The 15,511-nt window shown below is 33.4% G+C and overlaps 1 long non-coding RNA gene across 1 annotated transcript; it reads left to right on the top strand.

The window, feature by feature from the left end:
• Positions 1-10,918: 10,918 nt before the first annotated feature.
• Positions 10,919-13,862, top strand: LOC114741770 (uncharacterized). The gene is made up of 4 exons (XR_003739802.1): positions 10,919-11,113; positions 11,822-12,537; positions 12,638-12,679; positions 13,549-13,862. It is a non-coding gene; the product is annotated as an uncharacterized LOC114741770 (long non-coding RNA).
• The last annotated feature ends 1,649 nt before the right edge of the window (positions 13,863-15,511 follow it).

Below are 15,511 nucleotides of genomic sequence, written 5' to 3'. Positions count from 1 at the left end.
TATAATTTTACCCATATTTAATACATTCATCTTTAAAAAAATAACCATCTATATTATAATAAATGAAGGACAAAATTGTATATTTATATTAAAAATTTAATAAAGTGACTTATAAATAGAACCAAGAAAAATTTTCTTTCTCTATCTTATAAATAAGACCAGAGGAGTATTATTCTTGAAAGGGATCGGATGCTAATTAATAAGCTGATAAGTACGCTCTATAATATCCAACGTTGAAACTTAAAACTTGTAGACCCAACATTTCATTTTTTTTAAAATCTCCTTTAAGCTACGCATAATGTAGTTATCAATAAATAATATATAGTTTCCAAGTGATGCACTCTAGTTGTTTTCATCGAAAAAAACACTGTGATTAAAACAATAAGAGTGTTATTTAAGTTAATATGTTTTGGAACCAGTTTCGTTACTTATTGTAGTAGTGAGTACCATGATACTCATTGTTTTGATAAAATATACATCAAATACAATTTTAATGGTCTATATTTAAAATTTTCAACTAATAATTTTCAAATAAAAAATTATTTTTTAAAAAACTGGTTCCTTATGTTTTTTGTGAGCCGTACCGTCTGTACAGATACATAATATCGTGTATAAATATGAAAGAGGGATATATAAATAATATTATCTGAATAATATGGCTTATCATTTGAGTGAACGTATACTATGGAGTACTGACCAAGATACGGTGGACATCCAAATTTTGCACAACTTGCAATATTGAGGATTTTAAAATAATTATCGATAAGTATGGATTTTTTATTTTAACATAGGCAATCACCTTATTATTATTATTTTTTTGGTTGCCAAAACCTTGCTTACACGGGTCAAAAAGGACTTTGTACTGGGGACTTTTATACCAGTTAAAAAAAATCAGTGTCAAAAGTGTTATAATGTTACCAACAAATAAAAATTTGTCCGTTGGTAAAGAGTTAACTCATAATATAATCCACAAGGTCATGAATTTAGGTCCCGCTATCGATATGAAAACCTTGTTAGTAGACGATCTGTAAGTATATCTATAAGCACTTTGAGCCCAAAAGCATGCCCTAGTCTTAATGCACTACAAAAAAATATGTTAATTCTAGCGGTTAGAGTGTTACATTTCTAACGGTTTTAACCGCAACAAATCAAATTTGTAGCGGTTAAGGAAACCGCTAGAAAAACAGGTGCAAGAAAAAATTTCTAGCGGTTATCGCAACCGCTACACATCATGGTCAAAACGATAGAAAATTTCTAGCGGTTAGAAACCGCTAGAAAATATCTGAAGGAGACACATTCCTAGCGGTTATAAAACCGCTAGAAAAGTTCCCGGAAAAAAATTTCTAGCGGTTTTATAACCGCTAGAAACCTGCTAAACGAAATCTATTTTGCCGGGAATTAAATAATTTCAGTAGCGCGCGGAAATTACTAGCGGTTATAGAACCGCTAGAAATGTTTGGGAAATTAAATTTTCCCGCCAATTGAATTTTAGGAATGGCGGGAAAAAATTTTCTAGCGGTTTGAACCGCTAGAAATTTTGGCGCAAAATTTAAATTTGACGAAATATTTCTAGCGGTTCAGAACCGCTAGAAATTTTTACCGTGCCAGAAAAAAAAATTTATGGTTTTTCATATTATAATTTTAAAAACCATTAAATAAATTATTTTGAAGAATTTTTGTTAATTTGTATAATTAGTTATATGTTACATTTTATATATTCAAATTTTGTAATAAAAAATATGTAATTAAATTATGAATGTGTCAAAAGAAGTGAATTTAATTTAATAAGATAATTTAATTGAATATTTAATAAGATAGTTGAATTGAAGATGATATATTTTGTAATATTGAACCTATAGTATTAGGTTGATGAGTATTTGAATCAGTTGAGGAGGGCATGACAAATGTGGAGAAGAAAAATCTGAAAGGAAAGGAGAAATAAATATGTTAGTAAATTTTAAATAAAAACAAATAAAAGATACAATGAATTATAAAATAAAATTCACTTACCATAGAGTAAAGAGAAAAAAACTACCATATGAGATAGTAAGAAAAAAAGAGAGAATTATGAAGAAAAATAGGAGAGGAAGGAAAAGAGATGGAGTAAATGAATGTAGAGAAGATATGGTATTTATAGAGATCAGCGACACATTTGTAGCGGTGTTTTTGTAGCGTTTTATTGCATTTTGTAGCTGTTATTCATTTTCTAGCGTATATATAAGCGCTAGTATTTCGTAGCGGTTATATATGTAGCGGTTATTAACCGCTAGAAATTTAGTATTTTTTATTTTTAAAATCTGAACGAATTTTAATTTACAGATATGTATTTTGTAGCGGTTAATAACCGCTACAAATTACAATTTCGTGAAAATAAATTTGTAGCGGTTAATAACCGCTAAAAATTACAATTTCGTGAAAAAAATTTGTAGCGGTTATGTAACCGCTACAAATGAAAATTTTTTTATTTTTAAAAAAACTGTACGAATTTTAATTTATACATATGTATTTATGGACGAAAATTTTTTTAAATAATTTATTTTGGATGCTGCTATTCTCCATCATCATCCGGCCTGAAAGGACACATTTTAAAAAAATTTGTTAAATTTATGTTGTATTTGGAAAAAATTAGTAATTAGTAGTTAATTATTTAAATAATTTAAGAAAAGACGTGTACCTGATAAGTGGCAAATTATCATCTCCTTGAGGAAAGAAGTCTTCAAAATTCGAGGGTTGGAAGGGTTCACTGTCGTAAATAATGTCACCATCACCCATATCGTAAAGATCCCGTGGCTTGAGGTGAACGACCATATTCCAGTCTTTATGTTTTTCGTCCTCGACATAGTAAATTTGGTGTGCCTCAGAAGCAAGGATATATGGCTCATCATCTTCAGATGCCCCCGTATGAATAAGTTTAGAGAAATTGACTGAGGTGATGCCCAAATGGTCAGTAGCGAGTCCCCGTGAAGTTGTCGTATTTGCCCAGGAGCATTTGAACAGTGTCACGGTGAAAAGTTGGTAACTCAACTCAATAATGTCAATTAGCTTTCCATAGTAAGTGACGCCTCCAAAGCGCATATCGCCATCACTACTGCTAGCATAACATCTCGTTCCGAATGTCCCGCAAACTCCAGAGTTTTGTGTGAGCAATCCCTGATCACGTCCAACCGTACAGAACTTGAAGCCGTTGACATTGTACGCGGTAAACCTTCGTGCATGGTCTAACGGACCGAGAGAAAGAGCTTTGAATTCATCTGTGTATGGGCTGTTGTCATTACGTATTCGACGTGTAAACCAACTGGGAAACTCTTTGTGGACTCTTTTATCAATGTCAGCAGAACGCGCACGGCCCCGTAGCTGATGCCTGAGATAACTCCTAAACTCACTATAGTAAAGTGTAATTTGTTAGAAGAGTCAGTAAGAAACAAATATAAAGTGTAAAAGATAGTGAGCTTATATGATATATATACTTACTGCATGAAGGGTTCAACTTGGCTGCAATTTATCAAAACGTGTCTGTGTGCCTGGAGTTTCTCTGTAGGAGTGAGTCTGAAGAATTCATATCCTCCAACTGGTTTCCCAACAAGAGGAAATAAAGTTGACGTGGAAGGACCAGGAGGAGAATCATCTACGCGACGCGGGCGGTTAAAAGATGTCTCCATGTCATCAAAATACCTCGAACAGAAAGTTAGGACCTCATCTCCAGAATAACCTTCTGCTATTGACCCCTCAGGCCATGCCTTATTCCTAAGATAGGACCTGTTCCCCTCAGTGTCTGCAAAATTTAATTAAGAAATAAATTATATATCAATAAATTAATACAATTTCTATATAAATTAAATACTGATCAAAACTTTAAAAAGTTAAATAAATACTTACCGACAAATTCCACCTCATTCCCCTGATCCTGCTCCTCCTCCTCCTCTTCGTCAGCAGCATCAGCATCAGCATGGGGTTGCTCATCCCCAGTAAAATGAGCCTCCTCAGTCCGCTCAACATCATCCTGCTCCATAAAACTGAGGATATCCTCCTCGCTGAGATCGTAGTCATGAATGCTGGGGAATGGCTCACCAGCATCATGATGAACCTCACTGGGTCCAGCTCTCTCAGGATCAACTGGGTCTTTCCCGTGTCGACGAGTCATCCTAATAACAACAAATAGTAATTATTTATAAATGAAATAAAAAGAAAAATTATTTATAAACTACAACATAATAAAATAAATAAAATAAAACATAAAATAAAAATTATTTATCAATAAATTACTATTTTTACCTGAAAATAAGGATCTGCAACTGAATCAGAACTCGAATATGTTTGTGGAGAAAATTCAGCAGAGCTTCGCTTCCAGAACGATTGAAGAAGTGAGAGTGTGGGGGGGTATATATAGACCGAGAATTCCTAGCGGTTTGGTCCAAACCGCTAGAAATTTCTAGCGGTTTTGGGCCAAACCGCTAGGAATTCCCAACGGTCACATGTGCCTCGGGAATTGGCTAGCGGTTCGGTCCAAACCGCTAGCAATTTCTAGCGGTTCGGCCCAGAACCGCTAGAAATTCTGGCGGTTCGGCCCAGAACCGCTAGAAATTTCTAAACTCCTCGGGGAATGAAAAATATTTCTAGCGGTTCATGCATCAACCGCTAGAATTTTTCGGTGTCTAGCGGTTTATTGGCCTGAACCGCTAGAAAGTAAACACTACAAATTTGGCGCCAAGTTCCCGCCAAAGCCCGGGGAATTTTCTAGCTCTAATTTTCGAGCGGTTAGGTGGTAACCGCTAGAAATGTGCGGGCAATGGTCAAACCGTCTGAATTTTGCAGCGGTTTTTATAGAAACCGCTAGAAATATTTGGAATTTCTAGCGGTTTTGTTGAACCGCTAGAAATGTTCCGCTGCTACTTCAAGATTTTCTTGTAGTGATGAGTTATCAAGACCCAACTCAACTAAATTTTTATAGCAAACAAAAAGTGTTATAATGTTTGGTTTATATTACTTAAAGTGAATGCATTATAGAAAAATAAATATATGAGAAGAGTTTTATCTCTTAAAACATAGAAGTGATTTTTGGAATTGACACACGTTATATTTATTTTAAAATAATATTTAGATGTTTTAAAATAATTTGAATTAGAAGTGCTAGAGAGAAGAGTTTGCAGAGGATATTTAATCTATAAGATGTAAAGTGAAATTGAGAGGGACAATTGAGGAAATGTATAATTTAAATGTTCTAATAAGTACGCACTCCACATAAAAGATGTTATTTTTGTCTATCATTTTTGTCTGTTTTAAAAACAGAAGAAAAAAGGTCACTATACTCATCTGTTATGCCATAATAGACGAATATGTGTGTGCATGGGAAAAACTTTTTACTTTAAATTTGAATTTTCAGAACATAGCGTCATTTTTTCATCAGATCAAAGCGACTCTAGCGTTAGTTTCTCTTTTTCTCCTCTTCTCCTTCGCCGCAAGCTTCCTCTTCTCTCTCTTCCTCTCTTCTCATGCAACAGCTAGCATTCTTTTGTATTCTTCTTCTTGGCTGACGACAGCTCCTCCTATTTTCTCTTTCTTGGTGATGCAACAGCTTGACAACATAGTGAACTCCATGACTAGTCTCTCTTTTTTATGGTGGATAGCTCCTCGCCTCTTCTCTTATGTGCTTGACAACAATATTTCCTTCTTTTTCTATGGTTTTAGCTTTGCAAGAAGCAAGGTAAGTTATGTGGTTTGGTGTTGAATGTTTTGGTTATGTGGAACTATTATATGGGTGTTGAAGGTGATTGTTTGGGTATTTCCGTGTTGAAAATTTTCTATTTAAATTGATTGTTGGTGAATAATAGCTTTTGGAAAGCAATGATAGTGATTGGGAAAGTATATTAAGATTACAAGTTTATTAAACTTGTTTAAATATTAATGCACATAAAGTGTTTGTGAAAACGTTCAGAAGAGAAATTTTATTGGAATATGATAATTAATTAAGTGTCCTCAATGTTTAATTTCCATGTTAAATTTTAGAAAGATATGAGATTCTAAAAGTTAAAATATCTATTTAAATAAGTTAGGATATGATTAGATTTTTCAGTTTTAAACTTTCTTGTGTTATATGACTGAGTTAAGGTATTTATTTTTTTCTTAACTAAGCTAATTTAGATGTTGTTATTGTCATTTGCTTCGACTCTTAAAATTGTGATTTGTATAAAAAGTGTAACATGACTTGGTTCTGCTAAATTGTTGTCATTGTTACTTTTGTTTTGATTTTACTTCATACACTTTAGAATTATAAGTTATAATAAAAACTGACAATATAAATAATTTCACTTTTTTTAAAAAAAAAATCACTATATTCGTCTGTTCTGGCCAGAACAGACGAATATATGCTTGCATATTATTCTGTTCTCCTAAACAAACGAATATATACCTTACTTATTTGTCTATTAAAAACAGATGAACATATAACTTCTATCTACATCTCTTTTGTCTACGTCTCCTTTTAAACAGACGAAAAAAATCCTATAGAATAGACGAAAATGGTTTTTTTTTTTTTAGTAGTGACGCTCTTTGGCGTCCAACATTAAGAACTTAAAATTTATATTTTTCTTGAAAGTTACATATTATAATTAATGTCTTTATCCCTTGCTATGGGACAAACCACAAATACATTGCAGCAAACATCCAACTTGTTGATTTATAAATTATTTTACAAGCTAAGTGACGCAACTTTATTGTCTTCACAAAAAGAACTTTGATTTCTAATAATAAACATTAAAGAATAAGCTAAGAGTGTTATCACGCAAGCTATAATGGATATTGCGAGCTATCTGTACGGATATAAATATGAAAAATGAACATAGAAAATACCATTATCTGCATCATATGAAAAACCCTTTGAATACATAATATTGAATACGAAGGTAGGTAGGTACGTTCAAATTTTATACAACTTGCAATTGAGAGGAATTATTAAAAAAAAATGGTATTTTTTATTTTTAGTCAGATATACTCAATCACTGTCTTCTATTTCTTTGATTGGTGCCAAAAAAAATCTTGTTAAATATCAATAGTAAATTGTCTCGGTAACAATTCCATCTACTATATTTAGATAAAGTTGCACACGCTCAATCTTGAGTTTAACATGTTTGTGTGTATACATGTTTAAAATATATAAAATAAAAAAGGAACCTTGTTAAATTTTAGTTTAATATCTTTCTGAAACAGCAACAAGAGCAAATTTCCGTTTGATATAACATTAAATAGTCGAGGGTTGTTGCATATTGAAAAAATAAACGCCACTAGACGCCGTGGATGACCTTTCAAACATGGTGTGAAATGAATACAAATGATCGTAGCTACCGTACAATAAGCACATTTTAAGGGAAATGTACGTTGCGTGTCTCATCAGGCAGGTGTACGTGGAGGACTTTTTTTTGGTCAAAGTGTACGTGGAGGACTTTGACTTGAGTTGGAGGAGTCTTAGTTTAATAATTTTATTAAACTAAATATGAGATTTGTTTGTTTTTAAAACAATCACTCTTATATAATATTTTTAAAATTTTCATTTTTATAGATTTCTTGGATTAAAATTTTAAAACAACCAAATTTCTTAAGAAAATATTTTTTATATCATTCATTATTTAAAGATTTTATAAAACATATTTAATGATAATATTTTAAAATAATTTTAGAATTATTGTTTTATATTGAAACAAAGAGACCCTTGATTCTCGATCTAACTTGTCAAGAGCATCCTAACAAGCAGGTATAGCAGCTAGCTTCTCACCTATCTTATATATGACTTTTTTCATTTTTGCCCATTCCCTATTTAATAACTACTTCCAAATATACATCGTACCAATGATTTGAAACCCAGACCAGACCGGACGATTGGATTGGTTCGGCCGTCAGCCAGTCACTTTGTCGGCTTGGTTTGGAGCTTTAAACCGTTTGAGGGGTTAGGCCAGTTTCAACCGCTCAGAACCGGCTTTTAGGCCGGAAGCCGGATTTGAACTGGGAATCGGAGTGGTTTGCAAGTAACCGGACGGCAGGAAAAAAAAACGAAGAAGGTGAAGGGAAAACTGGGGAAGGAGATGGATTAACATCGAAAAAAAGAAAAAAGATGGAGATAGAAGAAACTTATCATGAAAAATACTAGTGCTTTTTGTTGGCCACCGTAAGATGAACGGAGAAAGCAACGGAATGCTTAGAAAATCTGAGAACTCAAAACTCAGAGGGAGCTGAAGGTGCGATGAAAGAAAGCCAAGAAGAATAAGAGAAGCCATATCGGCATATGAAAGAGAGAGAATAAAAGGCTCCGTTTGAATTGACACTTGCTTTTCATTTTGTGTCTGACATCCTACACGCTGCACGCTTTTGAATTTCTTAATTTTTTTTTCAATTAAAAAATAATGAAGATTTTCGAATCTTTCTGGACATTGGAAGGATTGAAGAATTGATACATCCATTAGCACATCCCATCACTTATTAATCTTAATTACCAATATTAATTATATATAATTATTTGCTTCACTACCCGCTTGGGAAAGAATTTATAAGCTATGTTATTTTTCACTGTACTCCTATTATATTTTTTAATTTTTATAATTATGATTTACATGTATAATTGATATAAAGATAAAAGTATATTAGCATAGATAATGTATTGTTTTAATTATGATTATGATGAGTTGAATTTCTTCTAAAATCATGAAATTTAATTATTTTTTTTTAAATTAACTAACAATTTAATATTTTATTTTTTACATATGCATTATTATATATGCCTATAATATTAATATTTTATTTAATTATTGCGTCACCGGTTCAACCAGACGGTTTAACCAATCTAACCGTTTGAACCATGACCCGCTGGTCTTTCTGATTTTTTACATCAAACATTAATCCAGCCTGTGTTAAGACACATAAAATGACATCAGTAATTTAAACAACCGATGTTACTAATTTTTATATCGCCTATTCTAGCCTTTTCATTTCCCTGAAATAATATGAACTTGAACAATCACCATGTCCTAAAGTAATCTGTACTAATGCCGATTGCCCCATAATGGTAAAACTGCAGGAAACCGTTTCAACACATCCTTGGTCTTGTCCTCCTCCCACTACAACAAAATACACTTTTGACCTCCCTTATATTTATTTTAAAAACAGAGAAGAAAAGTTACTTTTCTTGTCTGTTTTTTAAAACAGAAGAGAATACAAAGTGTATCCTCATTTGTTTTTCAAAATCAGACGAGAATAAAACATATTCTCGTTTGTTTTTAAGAACAGAAGATACTATTAGGAATATTCTTGTCTTTTTTTAAAAAAACGGACGAAAACATCCTTCAAAATTTTTATAACTTTTTTTACTGGGTTAATACAATGATTAGTCCTTATACTTTCTATTCATTTTGGTTTTGGTCCCTGAAGTTTGGAACCTCCAGTTTTGGTCCTTTAAGTTTGTTCCGTTTAAAATGTTAGTCCTTGTATTTTTAAAAGGACTTGGTGTCACCTTTAACACTGTTAAATATGTTGACATGTCACTAACTCTGTTAAATATGTTGATATGGAAGCAAGAGGACTAGCTGAGGTGGTTTATAAAAGATTAAAAAATAAATGGAATCTGCTCATTGGGATCTTCAAGCAGCTGCGAAATTCATTCACCCACATGCAGTATTTGCCAAATCGAGTCACATATACTTTGCATTTGAATCATTCGTATGTTTAACAATTTTCAAAGGTTTCAATTTCCAAAACTTTACTGTCCCGAATGAGCCCAGTGGGAGAAAACCCCACAAGCAAAACCAAAACCTCTACTTTGAGAAATTCAAAAAGCTCAAATCTTTGAATCCGAAATAGTATCTAACCCACAATCCAACATCGTCATTCGGAAAATTCTAAAAATCCAAGTACTTTCAACTTGTTCACGCCAAGATGGAGTGTTCCTTGTTTGGGAATTTGAACCAGAGGAAGCAAGTGAACTCTGGGGGGTTCCCAGATTCTGCTTTCTTCACTTCGTTCGCTGAGATGGCGAAGCATGTCTGGGACCTACATTTTCTGGCATTGTCGTTTGATGATGAAGTGAGCATCTTTCAGGTGAAGAAGAACAGTAGATTCTCTGAGGTGTACATGGAATGTGTTAATGTCACTGAATCGGAATCAGTTTCAGAGTCAGGGAGTGAAGAAACCGGTGGTGGCTCCGGTGGTGCCGTTGAGCATCGGGTGAGTTTCACAATTGTTCCCGGTTTCAAGATGGATAAAATGGTGGTGCAGAGTCAGGTTTATCTGTCACTGCCGGCGGGCTTACCGACGACCTGATAGCATTTTTATTTTTCTTGAGGTTGCTCTGCTTGTACATTTTACATTATTATTATAACACGCTTCATTATCCCAAATTTCCAGTTAGTCCACCTCAACTAGTCTACTTGCTTCCACATCAGCATATTTAACAGAGTTAATGACATGTCAGCATATTTAACAGTGTTAAAGGTGACACCAAGTTCTTTTAAAAATATAAGGACTAACGTTTTAAATGGAGTAAACTTAAAGGACCAAAACTGAAAATTTCAAACTTCAGGTATCAAAACCAAAATGAATGAAAAGTGTAAGGACTAATAATTGTATTAACCCTTTTTTATTTTATTTCTTTAGTTTTGTATTTATGCCCTACCGCTTCTTCCCCACGCCAGCTCGTGCATAGCGTGCTCCGCTCTCTACCTCTGAGCATGCATACTTCGCGCGATCTCTCTCCCTCGATGCGCAGACACTGTTGCCTCAACGTGGCTTTGATGGTGTGGAGTGTTCAGTGAGTGGGGGGAATCAGAAGGGGGCGACGATAAGTTGGGAAAACAGAGGAGTTCCAGCTTGGTGACGCCGATTCTGTTGAGTGTCGGGACGGACGCTACTTAGAGAGCAACAATCGAAGATCATCTTCGGGTACCTCCACGATGAATTGGAAGATCGGTATGCGAGCATTATAAATTTGATTATGATGGTCCGACACCTTATGAGCTTTGCAATGTAAAATCGATGATATCGGAGCGAGATCCAAAGCTAGGGAGCACCGGGTCATCGATGAACTTGGAGATTATAGTGAATGAAATAGAGGTGTTAGGATTTGGCTTCATGGCAGGTACGGTAGTGATCGTGAATTTCATATCCTCATATTGCTTGATGCTGTTAATTAAAGGACTGATAAGGATGAGAATCTTAGAAACAGAGGACTGGGGGGCTATTTTGACGGTCCTTTGTTTCAATAAACTGAGTGGCTACTGTATTAGAGTAGTAATGTACTTGAACCAGTTTGGAATGACTTATAAATAGTTTTTTAAACGTTTGTGTGAAAATACTTATAAGCACTTTTGTAACGTTAATCCAAACAAACCCTAAGTTGTTTAGTCTCAGTTATGTTTTAGTTCTGGTCAAAGAGTTAATGGTCTGATCTAAATGTATGATTTGCTTGGCATTCTTGTGTTCAGGAACATGGCTCATATTTGTGGATTACTTGTCTTGGTAATTTAACTATTAGAAGTCACTTCTTGAAATTCCAGATGCAACTTCCTAAAATTTTATGAATTGTGGCCACTATTACGTTACTATTCTTACAAACTTTACAGCTTCTCTTATGAAAGGATCTGAAATTCTTGCAATAGATGTCCAACATCGTTTTTTCCATGAAAGTTGACGTGAATAAATTTGGGGTCAATAGATGAAATTAGCAACGCAGTCCATGAATGACTCTTTCTGGTGATACGGACTTGAAAGCTTGAATTTATTTTACTTGAATTCTGCGGGATTTACAATTTTTTGAAGTTATTTATTACACAATCAATTTATGTAGGTTGAGATCTCACTAAGGATGCTAAGAGTTGGAAAACGGGTGCTCTAAGGTAATAATTGTTTTTAAAGAAAAGTAGCGGATACTCACTTCTTTCCCTTGTTGTGGAATGGAAATTGCCAACTATCTTGTTTCGCTAGTCTTGTAAGATTTGTTAAGGCATGTTACTTTTATCTCCAATAAAGAGTATAAACATAATGCCAATATTTTAATGTGCTTTATGAAATATTTAAAATAGTCATCTTTAATACTACTAGTCTTCTCTGAATTATTTATCTAACTTCGTTTGTTACACATGACCCCAAAAAAAATTGTTTCTGTTGCAAACATTACTAGCTTATAATTATATTTGTAGGATATGAATAATAGATTTAGATATATTATCTAAGTTGTTCTGATTGCATCTCTCTTGTTTAGTTTGGTAGTTTTCTTGTATCTTGCAGCAAGTTACCGTTAATTTCTCTTAATTATGAACCCCCAAGTTACATCACTAGTCCTGGTTTGAACTTCTTCATACTTAATAACATTTTTGCGGCACACTACCAATTTTGTCTGCTATGTAGAACCAACTCATTTAAAACCATAGAAGCGTCATTAAGAGTTGACGCATTAGCAAGTTTTGGGTTCAAAATATATCCACAGTTTTGGCTTATGATGCAAAAAATCTTAAAGCTCTTTATCGAAGAGGTCAAGCTTCCAAGGAACTTGGTCTGCTAAAGGTATGCTTACTCTTCTTATATGAGGATTTGTTTAGACTTTCGATGGCTTTTGTTCTTCTAATATACTTATTTTATTTGCTATATTCTTAATTATTTTTAGGATGCTGTTGATGATTGAGCATAGCATGTGAAGATTGTCCAGGTGATGATACAATTTCAAAGCTTTTAAGGTTCATTACTACTCTCTTCCACATACATGCACTTTTCTTCTAATAAAATGTTTCTTGACGTCATATATGATGCGTGCTACTATTTATATATTTATAGCCTTTGTCATCGATGAGTCTGCAAGTGTTTATGTCTATTTGAACTCCTGTACCTTTATAATTTGACTCAGCTACCACAAAACAAAACCATGACAAGGCATGTCAGAAACTAACAACTGTCATTTAAAAGGGAGGGAGGGGCTCATCTCAGTGTAAGGTGCAATGTTTCAAAGATGTTCTTGTCACTTCCTGAGCATATATAACATTAATAAAAAAATTATAATTTATTTAGTAACTTATTATGCCAATTAAGACATGTGCGGGCAAGAAACAAAAAAAGAAAAAATCAAGAAGAAAACTCACTTGTGACCAATCTAATTAAATGAACAATATAAATAAACTGAAGTCTGAAAATTCATATATGCTTTTATAATTGTGATATATGCTACTAGATAATCATCATGATCACGGTCTGCAGTGGCAAAAAATGCACCAGCTAATATGTCTTTATATGATGATATTGAGAAGCTTAGAGAATTGCACTAATTACTTTCACAAGAAAGCTGCATATTTCTAGTGATTTTCCTATATCCTTGTCAATTATGCTTTTATTTTGCCTCATCTATCCGATATCCGGAGGCATTTGAAGCTCTCAAGAGCTTTGCTCTCCCCCTCCCCAAAAAAAAAAAAATCCTTGTCTATTGCATGGTTTGCTCTATTTTCTTTTATTATTTTTGCATTATGGTGGAAGACCTTGAGGAAATCTCGTAGTTTTTCTGAACCCACCTGATCCTCTCTTGTGCAGTAGTGTCAAGTTCTTGTGACAGCCATGAGGACTGGTGGTGAGAGCAGGTGATGAAGTTGAAGTTTAAGCACCAAAAGATAGCCATAAGACTTATATGACACAAGTATCAGCTATTAAGTTTGTGGTTTTACTTGTATTAGATACTTTTATGTTATTTTAGTATGATTTGACTTTATTATTGTGACTTTTGAGTACTTGCATAACACTTGTTATTAGTGTATATTGAGATTTGGATTATTGTGCTTTTATTTATAAATTATTCTTTGAGCATGTAATTATATAATGATAATAAGTATAGGGCATTTTTTGTTGGATTTGATTTAAAATCTTTAAATCACTTCTAATCCAACCAAAAAAAATGTTTTTTTTAATAAAAAAAAGTTACTTTTTACTTTTATTTTTCCAAAAACAGACGTGAAAAGTGGCACTTTTTACCTCTATTTTTGAACAGACATGAAAAGTTTGATTTTTCTTATTTGTCTAAAATAGAAGTAAAATGTGGGGTACTTATTATCTCTTTTTTTTTTTGTGGTCCTCTCAAAACAAAGGTAAAAATGTCTTCTAGAATAGAGGTAAAAAGTCTCTACTGTAGTAGTGTCCCCCTCTCTACCACCCTCCCCTGCATCCCCTGCCTTCACCTCTTTTTGACCACCTACTTACGGGAGTAGTGGTGATTAAATACAGCCTTTGTCATGTGCTGTCTTACTTCTACACCCTCAACAATAAAGTCAACCTCCTACTTGATGACAGGCACATTGAGTATGACGACATGGATAACAGCTTCCGCTACCTCTTACTCATTGTCCGATGAAAAAGCCTCCTCCTCCTTCCGCTACTAGTTTTTTTTTTTTTTAGTTGTAACAATGTAGTCTTTTTTAAAAGGTGGCTATTATGCCCCCACCAATTGTATATAAATGTATATATGATATTTTTTGATGATCTACTCTTATATTTGTTCTCTTTAATGCATTTTTCTCTTTTTGATTTTTAATAACAAACCCTAAAACTCGTAAAACTATAGTATTTTTTTGGCTGGTTTAAAGAAAGAGAAGAACAACTGGTTATTTTTTGGGAGCTTTATACCAGGTGTTTTCAAGTTCGATGTAACATTTAACATTTATACAGGTTATGTTGTGTTCGATGTAAAATGTGTTTTTAACACGTTTCTATGTCAATCAGTGTAAACTTTTTGCCTTAGTTATAAATGAGGTCCTCTCTCCTTCAATTTCATGATCTTAGAATACGAAAAACAATGCTCTCAAAAAGAAATATGGAGATGTCTTGGAGTGCTCAAGTCGTCTTTCGTCACTCGCTAGTAATGTCCTTATCTGTGGCCTCTGTCATTTTATTCTCACTATAGTAACATCATCTCTATTTATTTCTCCCACTAGCTCTTTGCCTGAACCCTAATACCAGTTTCTTTTTGTTCAAAATTAGTTTTGAATCTGTTCATTAAAGGTTGCAAGATGTCTGAGGCTTGAGGCATCGTCACTGTATTTGGTCCATTAAATAGGATGAGGAACTCTGCCAAGTATTTGGTTATTCTATTAGATATGATCGGTTTGATGATGTCAAATATTAGAGCAAAAAGTTTGTATCAAATGTTTTTCTTATGCTTTGATTAACTACTATATTTAATATGATTATCTTGTGTAGTTTGGTCAAGAAAAGAAAGAAGTGATCATGAGATTGATTAAAAAAAGAAGAATAAAGATAGAAGAAAAAGAATCTACAAGATCAAATGGAAATATCAAGATTTAAATTCTTAGATTTGATATTCAAGTTCAACTGGAAGTTATATCAACATACCTTGAGTCACCCTTCATCTAAACTTGAATATAACCTTCAGAAATGATTTTCACATGTATTTTTTGAGTTCATTATTGATAAACATGTTTATCCATAACCTTTCGAAAAATCACTACTCTATTATGCTCTGTTGTTCATTTAGCTTCAACATATG

The sequence above is a fragment of the Neltuma alba genome, unplaced genomic scaffold, assembly GCF_004799145.2.
Source record: "Neltuma alba isolate B1F8T4 unplaced genomic scaffold, ASM479914v2 tig00003526_pilon, whole genome shotgun sequence".
NCBI lineage: Eukaryota > Viridiplantae > Streptophyta > Magnoliopsida > Fabales > Fabaceae > Neltuma > Neltuma alba.
This window is presented reverse-complemented; position numbering and strand designations above follow the sequence as displayed.